Here is a 19,294-nt window from a genome sequence, read left to right as displayed (position 1 = left end):
TTAGGTCGGTGTTAAAATAACTATATTGGCTATCCTGGCAGGTTTAATGGCCGAACTTGCACGTTGATAAGACAAGTTCCAGGGATACAGTAAGAGCGAGTTTGGTAGGGAAATAGATTAGGAACGGATGTGATAGAGTGCTGCACTCTGGCGGCAAAGTACAAAGGTAATGTGCGTAATGTTCGTGTGTGTTTGCGGTGTGGAGTTCCATTGTCCCTTATAAAGTGTAGTTGGCGATATTTGTTATTAGGTACACAGAATTCCAGTAAGATTTGTGATACGTTATTCAGTGCATAAATAACTAACCGTAAGTATCTTCAGTTGTCATAGTATTTCAAGGTCGTTTTGGTCACAGATGTGTGGCAGTAATTGTTTTCCAGTAACAAATTCATGATGATGTACCTATTGATTTAATTTTATCATTGTTTGAAATTGTGTTTGAAGCGTATGTATCTGGAGTTTTGTGTTTACGGTACTGTAAAATCATTTATTTACGGCACTCGCGTTTCACTATTGTGCATACTTTGGAATCACTTTCCATTTTAGTATTTGTTTCAGAGAGACTACCTTTTTGTCCTATATAAAACATTGTTTCCCTTTTAAATATGGATGTTTGGATACCGAATTAACACAAAATAGCGACATTATACATGGATAGATAATCTTTTGCCAAATTAAAGAGGTTATATGTTAATTTAGAACCTTGATTGGGACTGTAAAAGGATGCAGTGTTTGTTGTGTCTTGGACCCATTACTGTTTTCCTTGATAGGAGGAGAGAGTTACATAAGCCATTAGTCTACAAAAGTTTTTACTCACATTTCACTTCCATATCTTTGCCTTCTCTTTTAGATTAGATCATGATTGAATTACCCTTCATTTAATCATGAGTGTCTATTGTTTTATATATACCAAGGTACAGTTGATGTGGGATGTGCCACAAGATAGCAGTATTTTATCTGGAGTGCCTGAAATACTAGTAGTATTCAGAAAAGCAGAAGATCTGTTGGATAAGAGTAAGACAAGCCTTATAGTTACAGGATTTGAGTTTCTTATAGTGGTGCTCATGAAGTGTTATGCCTTCCGGGATATAACACTGTGTTGTCCATTAAGAATAGACAATAGCTACTTGCATAATGCTGGTTTCTTGCTTTGCTTATTCTTCGATGTCAAAAATGGTGGAAAAGTGCCTCCAGAACTTTGGTTGATTTTAAGTGGACTGCATGGCATTATTTCCCAGAAGACAGACTCTTCAAACCATATAGTTATATGCAAAATTATGTGGTATGCAAAACAAAATTAACAATGTAGCTTAAAGTGCATTAATGCTATAATGATTAATGAAGTTTAATTACTACATTTTAGATAGAAAAATTTACTTGGAACAGAAACCGTTATTTATGAAATCACCATTCATGTAGGCTAATGTAAGATTTCAGGTTCTCCCGGCGGTGACTATGAAGAAAGCCGTCTTGTGGGATGTGGCATCGTGTAGATATTGTATTAAACGACGTTTCGGAGGAACGTATTGCCTCCATCTTCAGAATAGAAGAAAAATCTGCTAGCAAGGATCCAGTGTGAGGCGTGGAGGCGATAGGTTCCTCCGAAACGGCGGTTAATAAAATATCTACACGGCGCCACATCCCGGAAGACGGCTTTCTTCATGTAGGCTAATGTCTGTTGAATCATAATACCTTTATGAGAAAATTCTTCAGGTTCCTTTTCTAAGGAGAAGTTGTTTCTAGCAGTTTCATATAAAAGTTATAATCTGCAACCATTGACTTTTTATTATAAAGTGTAATTGTATGTGATGATGGTTGTCAGAGGTAGTTATTATATCATGATTACATATCTGATATGTTGTACACCTACACTTTTCTTTCCATATAAATTGTTTTTCTTATATGCACAGGGATTATAAGGTTAGTATATTTCTTCATAGTCACCGCCGTGAAAGCCTCAAATCTTACATAGTATATTTAGGTTCATAAAATTTCGTGTCTTGTATCTGTTGTAAGCCCATGGTATTTCTCACTGTTTGTTATACGTAAATAGTTCCTCGCTGCGTTGGCACTGTGTTACAATACAGTAATTCTTTGTGTTAGATGATGTAATTAGCTGGTCTCACAAATTTTGTCAGTACATGCCTCCCATATACCATGTTTTATTCAGCTGATCTGTGTCATGTATTATTATCGTTTCTAGTATTAGGCCTGTTGAGTCCTATTAAGAAATATTACAGAACAGAATCTTTCCATCATTTCAGAGATGATCCCAGATTTTTTCGTTTTTCATTTGGTTGATGTTTTAAGGCTTTTTTTTCCTAAATCCTGTCAGAGCCTATTACACCTGTTGTAAGAAGCGCTAAGCATAAAATATTAGTTATATCGAAAGAAATAGAAGTAGGCTAAAAAGAATTCACTAAGGATCTGAATGATTGAAGGAATGCGTGAAAGTGAGCCAAAACCAAGAGGAGATGACTGCCGGTCAAGAAAATGTGGAGGACAAAATAGAGGCCAAGATAGAGACAGCCATAAACACCGTCCAGGAGAGGATGGAGACCACGAGGCCGACCAGGGACAAATAAGAGCCGAAATGAATCCGCGATTCACTCCATTCGGTCCGAATTAGAATATAAAAGAGTCCGGTGGAGGGCGCCCTGGCGTCTGTGGACCAGCGGAGCCAAAACCGCCGCCAGGAACGCCGCGAGGACTCAGCACTAAGATTGAAGAAACGCGGCTGTACTTACGAGGGGTAACGACGTCCCACAATACGCGGCTCCGGAACCATCGCTCGGAATTTGACGAGGAGATCTAGGGTCGCGGCTCAACATACAAGAGGCGAAGATGCTGATAGAAACCACGCGGCAGGCGTTCTAAACACAACTGATAGAAGTCGAAGTTCCAGTGCGGCGTAGACAGCCGGAAAGTAGGGATTTGTGTGGCACCGTGGCCGCCGGAAGCCGCCAGGGCGGCAGCCGGAATGCCCGCCGTTTGCTACTGGGCCCGAATAGAAGCATTTGTTATAAATAAAAACCATAAAAGAGGCTATATTGAAGAAAGACTGGAAACAAGTGAAGATGATCAGTCTGTCAAGGAGTATCAGAAGAAACGAAGTGTACAGTTGATCTGGCGATTATGTGAACGAGTAGAACGTCTGTTCATTATGCCATGTTCTTTCGGATGTCCGTTGAAGCAATAAATAAAAGTGTAACATGCTCTTGGATGTTGAAGTCCTTCATACAACTGTTTGTATTGCTAACAACCGTAGTAAGTCCACATCATTTTCAAGATATTAAGTTGCGCAGGCAATAAAAATAAATACACATAAGAAAAAGATAAAGCCATCTGTGGAGGCCCATGGGTTTTTGAGACGTCATGTCTTCCACATTTTATATACAGTCGGCTCACAGATGGCAGTGATGTCAGTTTTACGCGCTAGTAGGCCGCACTTTACACCCAGGAAGATTCCTGGTACTCATTTCTGTTAGAGGCTGAGTCGACTCCAGGGACGTAGTGCAGCTGGAAGGATGATGTCAGTTGAAAAAATCCAATTACCTCATCGGGAGTCGAACCCACGACCTTCCGACTTGTAACATAGTGCCTCAACGAAGTATGCTACCGCGTGCCCCATAATAATACCCTTATTTGTAAATCTGAGTTTTGATTTTAAAATTCAGATGAGCTATGAATGAATGAATGAATGAATGAATGTATAAGGGGTGGGCCTTCTCGGCCCTTGCACCGCGACCTACAGTGGTCTATTGTGCTTCCCCTTTTGATTATTCCCGCAGCAATCCTGCACTTCGAATGAAGAATAGGATTTTTTACGTGGGGGCGTCGAAATAGTCACTTGGTTCCATAAAGTATTGACCCAAGTGACGTAATCGTAAATAAGCGAAGGCCTCACATTCACACAATATATGTGTGGCTGTTTCATATACATTTCTATATTATTTTGTTGTGTGACAAGATTAGGACATGGATGCTGTCCCACCAGAAGATTACGTAATTGTGGCCTAAGATCTTCTTGGTTACAGTATTACAGGATTGACAAGAGCTGCAAAATGGAGCGTTTTATCTGCTGTTTTTTATATTTGTTGCCCCATTAATATTCAGTCTTGTTATCAAAGTAGTAGACGTTTTGAATGTCGGTCACGGTAGCAGAGCCGTCTAAGCCATGCACGGTCTTCGCTCGCTCGGAAGCCGGGATTGTGGTCTCTAAACCCACTCAGGGCATGGATGTTTAGTGTTTGTGTACAGGTAGAGGCCTTGCGATGAGCTGATCACCCGCTCAAGGAGTCCTACCGAATCTAGTAAACCTAAGTGAAATGGGGAGTTCCATGGAGGTAGGCCAAGGCCCAAATTGAGGCTGTAGCGCCAAATGAAAAAAAAAAACATTTTATGTAGTTGCATGTGTTGCTTACAGATATAATGAGCCTTTGCGTGGTATTGTTCCTGGGAACTGATGTAGTTTCATCATGTTTGATGTAAGAGCAATATAAATTCACAGCAGTTAACTATGGTAAGGGCATTGACCCCTGCCTATCTTGCGTAATTTTGGAACTTCAGTAGTTCTCCCAACCCCCACTAGCAATGACATCCGCCATTACAGTACAAGTTATTTCGATTTGAGATCATGTTACATAATATCTGCAGGCTTTCACTGGACTCTATGGTGTTATATCCCAGATGACAGCTGTTCGTGATGCTTTGACTTTGTATTCGAGTTGTTAAAAGAGATTTTCTCATGCAAGCAGCAGATTCATGTAACCTCGTACATGCCGCATAATGGAGAGTTTCCTGGGTTTAGTTTCGGAAGTATACGCTTGTGTGTTGATCATTCTTGAGTTTAATATATCCAGTCAGCATGAAATATGAAACTTATACAACACTTGCCTAGAAGTTTCATTGATGTGAATTTATTCATGTTATTTGAGTGCATGACTTGGAGTGTTCTGAATTGGTTATGTTCGGTTAGGAAGAAAACGCTTACTTCCTGGAGTTGCTAAGAATGAGTCACATATAAAAAAAAAGGTTGTAATAACATGGATATGATTTTGCGGTGATTTGATATTTTTGAGTGCGAATTGTTTTCTCAGTTTATTTTATGTGAAATAGTTTGCTTTGTTTAGTAATCACATTATATGAAGTGTTATACAATATTCATTTGGAGGAATAAGGAGTATGCCATATGCAGAACTTTCTTTTCTTGGATTTGAGGTTGTCATGGCAGTGACAAAAAACACATTCTTCTGTGATGTAACACAGTGTAGTTGGGGGAGAGCCAGACAATTTTGAGGAATACACCGTGTCCATCTTAAGGTTTGAGTAAGCGTAGAAAGAAACCATCAGACGCAGGCAGCTCTGAAATGTCAGGCTGTCTCAGAACTGTATGATGTTGCAACTTACAAGACCCTACTCTTCATGGATTTTTTAAACTGTAGTCATTGTTAAGATCATCGCTGTCTGGGATGTGATTTTGTATAGTTTGGTACATAGGTACCAAAGCTTCAGGGGAGCCTGCCTACATCTTCAGGGTGTACGAAGAGGAAGACGGCAGTTTGCTGCAAAACTTACTAGATGTCTGCAAAACATCACGACGTTATATCCAAGAACCTCAGAGCTCATATTTTCTTCCTTGTTCCCTGCAGTATAGAGTGTGTGATGCACAATTTGAACCCACAGTCTGTTAATTAGTCTAGAGCAGTGTAATGTTTGTAATGTGTTTGTCAGTTTATGTCATTTCCATGGAAATCAAATGCACAGTTGATTTCATTTAGTTGAGAATGTGGTACAGTTCAAATATTCGGGAATGACAGTGTGGGATGTCGTATGAAGAGACAACCACTAGTTAAACTGTCCTATAGGATTTATTGCAGCTGCACAGTATACACAGACAGATAATAACAATAGTGAACTGAATAGCGAGCGTTGCAGAAATGCGTGATAATGTGGGATGTTCCCACAACAGTAACAGATCAAAATTTGATTCAGGAGGAAATTAAGAGGGCATTGAATTTGGGTAATGCTTGCTGCCATTCAGTCCAGAACCTTTGTCTTATCATTTGCCATCACAATTAGAATATGCAAAACTATAGTATTGGCTGTGGTTTTGTGTGGAGAACAGGGTGCTGAGGACAATATTTTGGTCAAAGAGAGATGAAGTGATGCAAGGTTGGAGAGAACTACTAATGAGGAGCATCATAACTCGTACTCTTCATCAAGTAAAATTAGAGTGGTTGAGGTGAGATGGATAGGGCATGCGGCACGAATGGCGGAGAAGAGGAATGCGTATAGGATATTGGTTGGAAAGCCAGAAGGAAATAGACCAATGGGAAAACCAAGGCGTAGGTGGGTGAACTGTTAAAATCGATCTTAGAGAGATAGGATGGGATGGTATGGATTGGATTGATCTAGCTCAGGATAGGGACCGGTGGAGGACTCTGGTGAACGATGTAATGAACCTTCGGGTTCCATAAAATCTTGGGGAAGTTCAGAGCAGCTGCACAACTGACGGATTCTCAAGAAAGGCTCAGCTCCGTGAAGTTAGTTAAGGTAGGACGAGAAGCTGGCAGCAGTGGCTAGTAGTGTTTCTGTAGTATTGTGTAAGTCATGGAAGTTCATGAAGGTGGTGTATTAATACAATTATAATTTTTTTGTCCATGGGTTACGTAGGGTAAAACGGCTGGGGCGCGAAGCTGACGGCTTATCTCCAACTTGTGCCGAGGTCAAGAATGGTGCTGTACCTCCGCTGCCCTATACGTCTTCATGGAATAGTGCTTAATCAGTTAAGCACCAGGGCAGCTTCTCCTTTTCATCAGTTTTTTGTACGTTATCCGTCGGCATAGTTCTTACTTGAAATGACATTTTGGAGAGAGGACTCTGTAGCCATCCTTAAGTAAAAACGTCCTGTGTTTGTCGCAATCTGTAGAGCTTAGCCCTTATTCCCGTATAAGTCTGTTCCCCAAAATGTCATTTCAGTTAAAAATCTGAATGATTGATAATGTGCAGAAAACTGATCATTTTAAGGTATTACAGTATTGACCTTTGCCAAAAAAAAAATCCAGACTTCTCATGCTTATTCCGTCACACTGTCTTTCCAGAAGTTTTCATCTTCGTAGGGTGGATAATCAGTTGAACCATAATTTCACTGTCTCTGAAAGGCCATAAGATTTTCACTTGTATGAGTGACCCGGACGGGGGTTTGGACTGGAGATCGGATTCATTGACCACTTTACACACTGCTCGTGACTACATTTAGTTTATAGCGCCTTCGCAGATCTACACACGTTACAAATCACTAGAGCACACACTAAGCATTTTCAGTCTGCAGTGTCTTCCCTAGTCGTTTCCTGGTAACGGCTTTAATAGCAGGGATTCTTCAACTGCACCGACAAAGTCATCTCTTCACAAGTTCCCTTACAACTAACTTATAAACTTGTTTCGGTTATAACATCTCGGCACGGATCGTCTAGAAAACATTTTTCATTGTTTTGCTACTTCGTTTTCGTGGGAACGTGTTTGTTTGCGAAGGCGGTACACAGTATCGGCTGCGTATACTTATTTAAGAATCTGTTGCCTAGCCTCGAACGTTTTTTTTCCCCCATTTTTTCGAGGTCGTTACCCGGTAACGGTTCTACACGATACAGTATGTAAGTGGATGGATGGGAGGATTATATGTGGATTCTGTGGCCAGAGATGGGAAGTGCTGAATTTTATGGTGGAATTTTCAACTCATTCCGCCAGTATTATGAAATCTGCTGTGTAGTGTGTGTGTATGGTGTATCTTGTGGCAGCTTGTTAAGGTTTCAAGATGGGGGACTTGACAAAGGAGAGTGTTAACAAGTCATGCTGACCTAAATAGTCTGAAACCAGCGGCCTGGACGAACAATGGCGAAAATCATCCCAGCGGATCTAAGATTGTTAGATGACACAGCATAGAAGTCCCTTTTGTTTCATTGTCTCGAAAACCACAGGGGTTGCAGAAAAAGTGTAGTGAATGTAAAATATGTTTCATATTTCTCTGCAACTTCTCTTGGATTATTGTTTGCTGCGAGGAATGTCTAGCTAATTGCTCTTGAGTTGCGTGCAGAAACACGTGTAGGTCCTTTTATGAACTGTATTATATTGTTCGGTTTACACTTCATGAATGATAAGTTTTTCCACCAGAACAGGCAGACGTAGCTGTATTATATTCTGGGATGTTACTCTTGTGTTATTTAGTAGTCTATCGACGTTTCAGAGGAACGTATCGCTTCTGTCTCCAGGGCAGAATGGTAAGCGAAACAAGTTTTCACCCTAAAGCGAGGGTAAACTTGTGTCGGATTACACGACAAAACATCCAAGAAGGTAGCAATATTTGTAGACATCGCAGAGAGAACCACAAAATAAACTTGGTAAAGCTAATTGATTTTTTTTTTTTTGCAAATTCCTGTTGTTTGAAGTACTCAAGACAAAATACAAATTCGGCGATGAAATTCGCTGTGAGACGAAGACAGTCTGATATCAAGTTTCATTAGAGTAAACTAGGTTTGAGTATAAACGGTAATATCACTTTTGGCGATCAAATTTTAAAGACTTTTATTATTGGCGGCCACTAATGAAAGTTATCAGATTCTAGTACAAACGAAGATCCTTTGGATTTGAGATTCTTAACGGCTGTGACTGCCGAGTTAACGGCCGTCTGGATTGCGACGCCGTTTGTTTGGAGAGCATGTCCCCGCCATTTTCTGGATCAAAGGGTAAGCCGGGCGAGAAATCAGTAGAAGCAGGCGGAAAGCTGAACATGCCTGACCCATTCTTATTATTATTATTATTATTATTATTATTATTGGAGGGGGTGGGTTTCCCCATGCACCGCGACCAGTTGTTGATCTATTGTACGTCCCCCTTTGATATTCTACCAGTCCCCATACCCTGCCGGTACTGGTGCGTGCGTTCTGTGCATTGTTTCACAACCTGCATTAAAGGATGAGACGGACTAGCTCATTCGTAGAGTAACTGGCTACGTACTGGACGACCGAGTTCGATTCCTGGCAGTGATAGTGATTGTTCTATCCAGTACTGTGTTCAGTCCAACTCCGATGGCTCATCCAGGTCCAGTATACTGAATCATTGCAAGGCTGGACAATTATTTTGACTGGCGTGGCAATATCGCCAGCTCAGACTTTACGGACCACACATTTTTATCAATGTATCTTAATTGTCCATTTTGTGTCTCCCATTTTTACACAGAGAAAATTAAGGGCACATAATCAATACGCGTTAAGAGAAGGTTGAAGCACAAAACAAAATACCAGGTGTCCACAAAAGAGTCATATAAAATTCCCCCCCCCCTCCAATTTGTATGATTCTTTCCTTGGCATTCCATATAGTCCATAAGTGCCCATTTCCTCAGGCCATAACGTAATTCTGCCGTAAGTATATACATGTACATGAAGCACGTACATATTTCAAATATATTGTGTTGCAGCGGGTCGGTTTTAAAGCATCATAAGGTCGGATGAGGCCCATGAATCAGCTTTTGTAATTCCATTATCTTGTCGAGGTGTAGAATGCTTGAAGCCTAAACTCCACGACCTATCCTCAAAGGAAACTGCTTTTTACAGTAGAGAGGTATGGTCGTGCTGTAGAAGCCGGGATAGCGCAGTCGGTATAGCGACTGGCTACGAGCTGCACAACGGAGAGGTCGGAGTTCGAGTCCCGGTAGGGTCAAGAAGTTTCTTCATTTTGCCCATACCGGTTCTGGGGCCCACCCATTCTTCTATCCAGTGGTCACCGGGTTCTTTTTTCCTGGGGGTAAATTGGCCGGGCGTGTAGCTGACCACCTTCAGCTAGTGCCGACGTCAAGAAAACGTGGATCTATACATCCACTCCCCCATACGTGTTCATGGCGTAGTGCTTAATTAGTTAAACACGGGGACAACTGTACGCCTACTCTACAGTTGTGCTGTATTTTATTTTCGGTCTGCTTGTAGTTCTAGATGCACCGTTATGATATTACAGATGGTTTATTATTATGGTAAACAGGAACAAAACAATTGCAGACGCAGCGAGTTAACATTCTCGACCTTGATAAGTTTTCCTAAGGCGAGCACGATCTTAACATTTTCTTTCTCAGCGTCCATGCAGCGCGTCCTAAGTAACCTATCAACCGACCAAGTAATTAGCTCAGTGGAGCGGAGTCCTTCTTTTTAAGCTGATAGTTGCTAATTTAGTCTATAAATTATGAGCATTTTGTAGACTCAGTAGGTCCGTTGCCGTGTTCACAAAACTTCGTCTCTGGCTACTTATCTTGAGCAAGATGAATTCAGTCCGCACCCTTCCATCTTAAGATCCATTTCTTTACTGCCCTCCCATCAACGTCTCGGACGAGAACCGGTATTTTCAGCACGGTACGTCCTTTCAGGCTGGACGGCCGGCGTTCGATTCCCGGCAGGGGAAAGAGAGTTCTCTCCACTGTCTTCCAGACCGGCTGTGGGGCCCACCCAGTCTTAGCCAAGGGGTACAGGGAGTTCTTTCCCCGGGTGTAAGTCGGCCGGGGCGTGAAGCTGACCACTGACCTCCATCTAGTTCCGAGATCAAGAATGGCGGACCTATACCTCCACTCCCCATACGTCTTCATAGTGCGGTGCTTGATTGAAGTCAGGTACAATTTTCATTTTTACATCTACGTATAGGTCTTCCTCGTGGTCTCTTTCCTTCGAGTTTTGTTACCAAAATTTTTATGACCTGCTTCATGTTCGTTACGTGTCCTGTCCGTTTATTTTTCCTTAATTTGATTGTATTTGGGAAGGAGTACAAATTACATAGCTCCTCATTATAGAGAGTTCTTGACTCTCCTGTTATTTCCTTCGCGATCCTAATATTCTCGTCAGCATCCTGTTCATAAACACCTCCAGTCTGTGCCCCGCCTCTAATGTGACAAACCAAGTTTCACCCCGAACGAGATACTTACTTACTCATGGAGCTGAGCCCTTCTGGAGGAGCCGCCAATTCTGCAGCTACTCAAGAATTTCCCAGCATTTTATGGAACCCGAAGGTTCATTACCGTGTTCACAAGAGCCCTCCACTGGTCCATATCCTGAGCCAGATCTATCCAATCTATCCCATCCCATCCTATTCCTCTAAGATTCATTTTAATATTGTCCACCCACCTACGCCTTGGTCTTCCCTGTGGTCTCTTTTGTCTGGCTTTCCCACCAATACCTTATATGCATTCCCCTCTCCCCCATTCGTGCTACATGCCCCGACCACCTCTTCCTCCTTGACTTGATAATTCTAATTATACTTGGAGAAGAGTACAAGTTATGAAGCTCCTCATTATGCAGTTTTCTCCAACCTCCTATCACTTCATCTCTCCTCGGTCCAAATATTCTCCTCAACACCTTGTTCTCACACACCTTCAGTCTATGTTCCTCCCTTAATGTCCGAGACCAAGTTTCAAACCCGTACAGAACCACAGGCAAAATTATAGTTTTGTATATTCTAATTTTTATGTTTTTGGACAACAGACGAGAAGACTGAATGATAGCAAGCATTACCGGAGTTCAGTCGCCTCTTAATTTCCTCCTGAATCAGCTTTCGATCTGTTATCGTTGTTCCCAAATATCTGAACTGTGCCACATTTTCAAAACATCTGTTTCCTATCTTTATGTCATGATTTTGCCCTACATTTTGGTGACGAGGCAGTAACATATACTTAGTTTTCTCTGTGTTTACTTCTAGACCAACTTCTTTACTTGCGCCAATTAAAGTTTGTGTGTTTTTCTTTATTCACCCCATACGAGATAACAGACAAAATTATAGTTTCGTTTATTTTACTATTTACGTATTTAGATATCCGTAAAGACAAAAAGATTCTGAACTGAACGATAGGAAGCGTTCATGGAATTTTATCTGGTCTTAATTTCCTCATGAATGCATTCTTGGTTTGATGGTGCAGTTCCCAAATGTTTGACGGGCTGTTCTAGCTGTTGTGATGTGCTGTGTGTCTTTTATACTGTTCGTCCCTTGGAAAACATGCGCATTAAAAATTAATGACGGAAGCCACAATAAGAGAAGCACAGAAGTGTCCACAACTAATTTTAAACACCCGATGAAGACATACCATATTGGTCGAAATATGCAGTGAAAAATTCTTAAAAAATTAAAAGTTATATGACATATACAACATTTAAACTAATAACCTTAAAAAAGTTTTATAGAAAGACGGTGGAACCAGTAACATTTGATACTAAGTGATCTGCAACAGGATGCTACGATATAATTTTAAAACATGATCCTCGCTCCTTGTTGTGTGACTTGAGAGGGATATTAATGCCTGACTGTAATTTCTCTGACAAGTTTCTGTATGTGTTGTATTTGAATATCGTTTCAAGGCTAACCACGTGTGGGGAAGCAAGGATTTTCATGGACGAAGTTGTATATATGTCTGGTGCTTTCTTGGTCGCGTCTTCATCGCCGTTGTATGTCACTGGAATTATCAATGAAGTATAGACTTAGTATACAGGAGTATAGACTCCTTTGTGTAGATGTAGCTAACCCCCCCCCCCTGCCCGGACGTGGTAGCAGTTCGGAGTTTGATGTTCCCACTGCGGTAACGCGGATTATTACTCAGAGATATTGGGTTTTAGGACTTTATCCATCGTCCTGGTTTTAAGATAACTAAGAAGAACACGACGTTTCGGAAACTGGATCTGTTTCCGTCCTCAGGTGAAGGAAAACACCAATTATGTTGGGTCCCTTAGAAAGAGCTAGCATCAATCACTGAATAGGTGTTTTCCCTCACCTGAGGACGGAATCAGATCCAGTTTCCGAAACGTCGTGTTTTTCTTAGTTATCTTAAAACCAGGAGGATGGATAAAGTCCGAAAACCCAACATCTCTGTGTGTTATACACCATCGTCAGAATCCTGTAGTAACGGATTATTACTGCCTTCTCACCCCAGGATGAGGGGCTTAAGATGCGCAGTCGGTATATTGACTGGCTACGGGTTGGACCTCCACCGTGTCCCTGCGTGGGGGAATAGAGGGAGCTACGAAAAATCTGGGCCAGGATAGGCGGTGTCCAGCCGAGATTCGAACTGGTCACCTGCCGAAGTTAAAAGCGCTTCCGCTTGAATGAACTTGCTCGGTACACCTTAATGCTGCAAGTATCATAATGTAATAACAGCATCTTTATGATGGATTTAAAAAGAATGACCAGTGGCGGATTTGTAACAGTAAAGCAGTTCGGTTCAGCTTTCGGATGGACGACTGAGAACTCGAGGTTCGATTCCCGGCAGAGGAAATATGTTTCCCCCTACTCCACAGCATTCCGACCGACTCTGGGGCGCACCCGGCCTCGTGTCCAGTGGGTAGTATGGGACTCTTTTTCTCGTGGATAAAGCCGCTGGGGCGTATACCTGACCATCACCTCCATCTATTGTAGGATCTAAGAATGCTTGGATCTGTACCTTTATGCCCTCACACTTCTTGATGACGCGGTGGTTACTTAATCACAGGTAAAGATAAAGTTGTCCCTGTGCTTAACTAATTAAGCACTACACTATGAACGCGTATGGGGGAGTGGATCTATAGATCCACATTTTCTTGACCTCGGCAGTAGTTGGAGGTGAGTGGTCAGCTTCACGACCCGGCCGCTTTACTCCCGGGGAAAGATTCTCCGGTATCCTTTGGTTAGGAAGCTGGGTGGGCCCTAGAGCCGGTTTGGATGACGTGGAGAAGAGAAAAATTTTGATCCTACCGGGACTCGAACTCCGATCCCTCGATCGTCCAGCCCGTAGCTAGTCGCTAGACCGACTACTCTATCCTGACCCCCCCCCCTACTTAAGCACAGGGACAACTTTATATTTGACATAATCGATACTCATAGGGACATATTCACATTTTTTCGTTCTATTTAGTTAATTGCCGGTCACGAAGCCGAGCGGTCTAAGGCATGTACTGTCTTCGCTCGCTTGGAAACCGGGATCGCGGGTTCGAATCCCACTCAGGACATGGATGTTTAGTTTGTGTGTGTGCGTTTTTCTGTGTTTGTATACAGGTAGAGGCCTTGCGACGAGCTGATCACCCGCCCAAGGAGTCCTACCGAATGTGTATGATCTAGAAAAACCGAAGTGAACGGAGAAGTTCATGGAGGTAGTCCTAGACCCACTGGGGCTGTAGTGCCAAGGGGGAAAAAATTAGAACATTTCACGTTGAGAAATGTTTGGAATAAAACGTCTAGATTTTAATAAAGTCTGCGTTTCAGATAATGCAACCACAGTTTATATGTGGAATTTCCTATAAAATGGGCGTCATAATAGACAGACGGGGACCCAGATAATTCTTAGTGCAGATACTTCATACCAGATATCATCAATATCTGTTGAGTGTTTTGTGAAATGAAACATATCAGTAGCTCCGGCTACGCTAAAGTTGAATGAACTGGAAGAGAAACCTGATGCAGTATGGCCCCATCCTACTTAGATCTCACATGAAATCACTCGGATTTGAATTCGAGGTTTCGCGGTGAGAACCCACTAATCTTCTGAGCTGTGGGTTATGGAAAGTCGGAAGTCCTTAATCTATATGTGCTGCATGTTGGACAGAATATATACATGAACGGTGAATAGCTGCATTGTTCACCTGTGCATCCGAAAACATTTAAGTCTGCCGCAATTCCTTTGAACTGTGTGTAGCAGAGCATAATGATCCAGATGTTCCATATTACCATTAATGGACTTAACTGATTGATTAGAATGAAAATAGCCTGTTATGAGCTGTGGGCGGAGTTTGGGGAAAATTTGAACAAACAGAACACGTAGTTCGCCTGTACAGGGCGTCGCCATGTGATTTAGTTCATGGATTGCAGTATTCCGGCCACAAATTGAATTCCTAATACCGCACTTCGCGTGGTAGTGACGATCAGTCTTTGCCTTGTTTGCAGAAGATACAGAGTTCAGTCTTTGGCCCAGAAAGTTCTGATGTTGTTTTACCCAGTTTCTCCACGCAAGTTTCAGAAACATATCTATAGACCATTACTACTTCATACCACATAGTTCGGCTCTCTGTAACGTACGTAGACAATAAAATGTCATTAAAATTACATTTGGAAGCATTTAGCGTGTAATTCGCCGTGCCATAGACACGTGTGGAGGAGGGGTCGAATACCTCCACCGTGAAACTGCTAGTCGTAGGAGACGCCGAAAAGGGAAGTCTAAAATTTGAGATAGTAGGTACTCGGACCCGAGAAATACTGCACTGACAGTAGCATATACAAAAGACAGACCCGTCCTCTCGTCGGAGAGGGCGCACCACAAAAACAAGACCGTAACTGTCAACAGTAATAAATATCTGGTCATGAGCCCCAAATGGGACTCGACACCAAGGCTTACTAACTGACTGACCGTCAGTCACAATGTGACTTTGACTTTTAGCTGAGCCCTTCTTGAGAAGCCGCCAATTGTGAAGCTATTCGAGAACTTTCCAGTATTTTATTGGAACCCTAAGGTTCATTATCGTATTCACAAGAGCCATCGTCTTGTTCCTATCCTTAGCCAGATCAATCCAATCCATATCATCCCATCCTATCTATCCAAGATCCATTTTAATATTGTTCACCCACCTACGTCTTGGTCCTTGTAGTGGCCTCTTTCATTTCTGGCCTTCCCACCAATATCCTATATGCATTCCGTTTCTCCCCCATTCGTTCTGTGTGCCCTGCCCAGCTCATCCTCCTCGACTTGGTCATTCTAATTATACTGGGAGAAGAGTACAAGTTATGGAGCTCCTCAGTATGCGGTTTTCTCCAACTTACCTTCACTTCGTCTCTCTTCAAACCAAATATTCTCCTCAACACCCTGTTCTCAAACATCCTCAGTCTGTGTAATTCCCTTAATATCAGAGACCCGGTATCACACCCATACAGAACCACAGGCAAAATTATAGTTTTGTGTATTCTGATTTTTACGTTCTTAGAAAGCAGACGAGAAGACAAGGTTTTTGACTGAATGGTAGCAAGCATTATTCTAATTCAATCTCCTCTTAATTTCTGAATCAGGTTCGTGTTCTTATAGCCTTTCCCAAATACGAGTATATGGACTAATAATGTTACAGTGAATGTAAAAAATAGGATGCGAAGGGGTGAACTGGATTCATCTTGTTCGTGATAGAACCAATGGCGGGATCCTTTTAAGTTGATAATGAACCTTCGAGTTTCGTAGAATGTAGTGAATTTCATGAGTATCTGAACGACTGGTAGCTTCTTAAGATTGAGTTAATTTGAAAAGTAGGTAAAAAAAAAGAAATAGGTAATCAAGAGAGTGAAATAACCTGTTTGGACAATAATGTCTATGTTTCTTAGGACTTGTTCTGGATCTTCCCATACGAATGTGACTTGCTTAAAGTAAGTCTCGAAGTATCTTTCTTTCAGAATTTAATTGGTTTGTATATCGAACAGTCCTGAATAACAATTTGTGTAAAAAAATATACGTGTATCTATTTATGTTGCTGCTGGTGAGTTCCAAGTGGTCATGTCTTAATATGGAAGCTGTCCGGTGCCTCCAAATATGTCCGCGACCAGTATGAGATAATTTCCATTACCTGTACCGTTAATAAAGTGAAATCTCCCCACCTGATGTGCACTTGAGTGCAGTGTATTCGTGGGCCCAGTAGTAGTGGGCGCTTCTGAAATGCTTGCGTAACTCCTCTCCCACGATCTGTCCGTTACAACTCCCGCGACAGTTAATATTGAAAAGCTATTGACATTACCCTTTTGTGCTTAATGTTTCCCCTTTCTCCTCCTGCTTCTCCTCTTACCGCCTATTATTCTCTTCGTATTTCGAAACAGGATTTTTTTAAGACAGTTGATGGGACTCCATGGTTAGGGACCTTACCATTTTAAGAGTTGTACCTATACAGAAACATACAGCTTGAATTAATTCTGTACTTTATAATCAGCCAAGTAGCATAGTTGGTTAAGGCCCTGTGCTACAAGCCTCAAGGTCGCGGGTTCGATGGATTTTCCAACTGACCTAATCCTTCCAGCTGCGCTGTGGCCCTGGGATCGACTCAGACTCTACCAGAAATGAGTACCAGGAATCTTCCTGGGGTCAAAGTGCGGCGTGCCGTCGCGTAAGGCTGACAACCTTACTGCCATGTCTGAGCCGATTGTCTAAAGAAAATGTGAAGCCTCAACGCTTCACAACCCAACGGCCTCTACGGCCTGGTATAGGAATAGCTGCACCTTTTGTACCTTTTTAACCAGGCAAGTGTTAGGTGAGAGATGAAGCCCCAAACTTAAATGATCGAGGATGTGATAATGTGTTGCCTGGTCAGGGTTAGCGCACACATCAGGGGGGCAGTGGTAGAATGACAGCATGGAGGAACATGGAGAAAACCGTGCCCTAGTGAGTCGTTTTAGAATCTTACAGTGTCACCCGGTACTGAACTCGATGCTTCGCGGTGAGAAAAACTGTGGTCAGTTCATTTGTGAGTTTCTTTTTTTCTCTCTCTCTGGCCACGTGTCTTGTTGCGTTGCAAACTCAGGTAGAGTACGAATAGTGTCATGGAAGCTCCTGAAGTGACATTCTGGGATTTTGTATCGTTACACAAGAAACTTTGGTTTGATGAGCATTTAATAAAACGATTGAAATCACATAGTGAGTAAATGAGATAATAGTAGCAATCACACTACATGTTTCCGTCTGACTGCCCAGCATCCGGCGTGTACATACGGGTACATAATTGCCTCACTGCTGAATAATATGATCAAAATGGATGCATTTTTCACCGTCTTTAAGTTAAAAGCTTTTCGTTTTGGAGAAAAACACAATTAAAGGCCAAATCCACACTCACACAGTTTTCCACTAAAAGCAGTTACAACTGTGCACACTAACCACCACCCTCCAAACTACCCCTTGTTATATTTACCCTTTATATGTACACATCTTTATAGTTTTATACAGTTTTTATCTCTTTAATATGCTCTTCACATACTCACCCCCAACACATAAAACTTTCAACTTAAAGACGGTGAAAAATGCATCCACTTTTATCGCATTATTCAGCAGTGACTGGTTTATACACACCTGATGTTGGGCAGTTAGACCGAAACGTATGCTGTGATTGGTATTAAGAAACTGATTCACTATTTAATTTCAGTCGGTTTATTATACGCTGATGAACCCAAGTTTTGTTGTATAACGGTACAAAATCCAAGAATTTACACACAGAACAGGATGAATAGGAAGTCGGGATAGCTCAGTCGGTATAGCGACGGGCTGGACGGCCGGGGTGCGATTCCTTGGAGGAACAAAATTTTTCTGATCTCCATAGGGTCCAGACCGGCTCTGAGGCTCACCTAGCCTCATATCTAACGAGTACAGGGGACTTTTCTCCCGAGGTTAAAGCGATCGGGGCGTGAAGCTAACCGGTCACCTCCATCTAGTGCCGAGGTCAAGAATGATGGAGCTATACCTCTACTCCCCCATATGTCTTAGTGGCATAGCGTTTAGTTATTAAGCACAGGGACAACTTTTGCAGGATGCACAACGTAAGAATCCTTAAGTACAATTTGTTTAACGTTAATGTGTCAGTTGTTGAGGTACCGTTTCTTCTGGTGACAAGTGCAGTGGATTCGTGGGTTCTGTACTGCGGTTTATACTCAGCCATGCATACACGGTCGCGGGACGACTGCACAAGCGAGCCAACCGACCGCATCAGAGGGCACGAGTTCGGGGCAGCACGTTTGACAACTTTCTTTTTATTTTTTTGTTAAATGGAAGTTAACACTGCGGTTTGCTTGTACATATTGTGACAGTCATCTGTCTTGTTATTGTGACGAAATGCCCAAAAAATTGACATGTTTTTTAACACTTTAAAGAACATGGTTTTTATATATTCCACCAGCTTCTACATTAAGCAACTTTGCATTTTATTCAAGAATGTATTTACATGTAGTTACTATAGGATTCTGACGATGGTGTATAACACACTGATATATTGGGTTTTTGGACTTTATCCATCGTCCTGGTTTTTAAGACAACTAATAAAAACACGACGTTTCGGAAACTGGATCTGTTTCCGTCCTCAGGTGAAGGAAAACACCTATTCTGTTGGGTCCGTTAGAAAGAGCTAGCCTCAATCACTGGACCATCCAGCCAGCCTCCTGTAAAATAGGTACCTGGCACTCTTTCGCCGGGGGTAAAGTGGCTGGGGTGTGAAGCTCACCACTCACCTCCATCTAGTGCCGAGGTCAAGAATGATGGGGGGCATACCTCCACTCCTCATGTCTTCATGGCATAGTAAAG

General features: G+C 42.1%; 1 protein-coding gene across 2 annotated transcripts in view; it reads left to right on the top strand.

Moving 5' to 3' along the window:
• Positions 1–172: 172 nt before the first annotated feature.
• The window catches only part of LOC111867365 (dnaJ homolog subfamily B member 6), a 166,591-nt gene continuing 147,469 nt past the window's right edge, over positions 173–19,294 (top strand). For both annotated transcript variants that reach the window (XM_023857155.2, XM_023857152.2), the window contains exon 1: positions 173–307. The gene's annotated coding sequence lies outside the window, so the exon portion shown is untranslated. The remainder of the gene's footprint in view (positions 308–19,294) is intronic.

The sequence above is a fragment of the Cryptotermes secundus genome, unplaced genomic scaffold (genome assembly GCF_002891405.2).
Source record: "Cryptotermes secundus unplaced genomic scaffold, Csec_1.0 scaffold278, whole genome shotgun sequence".
Classification (NCBI taxonomy): Eukaryota; Metazoa; Arthropoda; class Insecta; order Blattodea; family Kalotermitidae; genus Cryptotermes; species Cryptotermes secundus.
The sequence above is the reverse complement of the archived record's forward strand: the minus strand, read 5'-3'. Positions and strand labels throughout refer to the sequence as shown.